We start from the raw sequence: 2258 nt of genomic DNA, 5'->3' as shown, positions 1-2258 counted from the left end.
TGTGTGTATTTTCTAAAAACACGTCTATATTTGAGTCAAATTGAATCTCTGTATCTGTTTTTCAGTTCCTTCCCTTGGATTTATTGCTGACTCAAAATAAATTCACCCAAAAAATTAATATTCACTTTCCATTTATTTCATTGTCGTCTTCTTTCTTTGGAACTACAGTAATTTTGCTGGAAAAAGAAATGAGGAAAACTTTCATCCAAATATATTTATTTAATTTTAATAACATATTTTAATAAACAACTGGTGTTAGGGATAAATTGTGTGGTGAATAAAAAGCATGGGGGAGAAATATGTGTTTTCTCAGAGTGCTGACACTTTGATATGAAATATAGATCTTGGAAGCTGCAGCGCACAGTAACCAAATTACCTGCGTACTGTCTCTTGACATCTATGGTTACCAAATTGCTCTGCTCTTGCAGAAATCCACTTCATTCAAAAATATTCCTTCCCTAATACGTATCTCCTGATCTCTGACTATGCATCAGGTTCACTCAGTTCATCCTCAAAGCAGTCCCATGAGTTACCTTTCACTTCTGTATTTCCATTTTACAAGTGAAAAGTATTATCTACTGTGTTTCCCCGAAAATCAGACCTAGCCTGACCACTTTTAATGGCTTAAAACAACACAGATTTATTATCTTTTAATTCTGGAGACAGTTCCTTCTGGAGGCTTTCGGGGAGAATTCATTTCCTTGCCTTTTCCAGCTTCTAAAAGCTGCATTCCTGGGCTCCCCCTCCTTATCACCGCAAACTCTGCTTCCATTGTCGTATCTCCTTCTCTTACTCTGACCCTCCTGTCTCCCACCTTCCCTTATAATTACCTTGGGTCCATCTTCATCATCCAAGATAACCTCCCCATCTTGAAATCTCTCGCTTGATCACACTTCAAAGTCCCACTTGCCACATAAAAGACATAAAAGACGTATTCACAGGTTCCAAGGATTGGGATATGACCTTTTGGGGGAGCCATTATCCTGCATACCACAACTTGGGAATCAGGTCCGCATTTCAGTGCTCTCACGTCAGCATGCGTGCCCTAAGGATATGTTGAGTCCCTACTTCCATGTCTTCAACTAAGCCTAGGAAGGACAATAACTAGCTCCGTGGTCTCGCTCCAGTTACATAACCTCCCCAAGCCTCCATTTCCTCACCTGCAGAACTGGAGAGATTAAACCTGTCTCATAGGAAATGCTGTGTGTAGAATGTCTGCAGACATCCCTTTCCATCAGCCAACGTCCAGGAATTATTATATGCTGCTTTAGTCTTGACAACATGTAACTAAAATACTGGATTAAGCAGTAACGAGTTAGAGAAACATGCTCTTGTAAAACGCTGCTGTGAATGTAAATTGGTACAGACTTTCTAGAGGGCAGTGTGGCACTAGGAATGTAATGAAAAGCCTTATAACTTTGTTCTCATTATCCCGGTAGTTATCCATTTCTAAAGAGTGTTGTAGGGGCATAGTTAACTTTATGTGCAAAGATGTTCAGTGAACTATTATCTGTAATACTGGGGAGTGGGGTGGGGAGTGGACACTCGACCCTGAGAAAGCAGATGGCTCAGTAGGTGTCTATCTGGGCTCAAATGTAAAAACAGAGCCTAAAATATTTTTAATCCTATTTTATTAAGAAACTGGGTAAATTTTCACACTGCACACTGTTCTGTATTATCAAAGCTAGACTTCAAACTGAGTCCAAAGCACATCATCTTTCCCTTCTGTCATAAAGTAGCTACCGTTTCTAGGTATAAAACAAATACCACCTACTCAAGGTGTCCCGTAAACTCTTCTGCTTATTTAAAACATTTTAATTCTAGGAGCACTTGGAAGATTGACAAAACTCTTTAAATTGTCAAGGGGAACTAAACTCCTTGGGTTTAATTCTCTCCTGCTTTTTGGTATCTTGTGTTCTAGGTCCAGGCCGCCTGACTCTCATATCGAAAAATCCGTGCTACCTCTGACGGAAGGTACCAGACAAGGTGGAATAACTGAAGACTCCGGGGTGGAACCTGAGGCGTGGTGGGGATACCTGTCGGGAGAGCTAGCACCTTTCCGGGGACTCTACGAATCTTCGGCTCCACTCGGCTCCTTTCGGCTAAGTTCGGCCAACGATGACCTCGCGTTCGGCTTCCTCCGGGCGACGCTCATCTCGGCTTCGGCTCCTCTTCGGCTGAGCTCGGCCTGCTCTCGTCTTCTCGGGCTCGGCTCTTTTCGGCGACGTTCGGCCTGCGCTCGTCTCGGCCTCGGCTCT

Source organism: Rhinolophus sinicus, linkage group LG18, assembly GCF_036562045.2.
Source record: "Rhinolophus sinicus isolate RSC01 linkage group LG18, ASM3656204v1, whole genome shotgun sequence".
Classification (NCBI taxonomy): Eukaryota; Metazoa; Chordata; class Mammalia; order Chiroptera; family Rhinolophidae; genus Rhinolophus; species Rhinolophus sinicus.
This window is presented reverse-complemented; position numbering follows the sequence as displayed.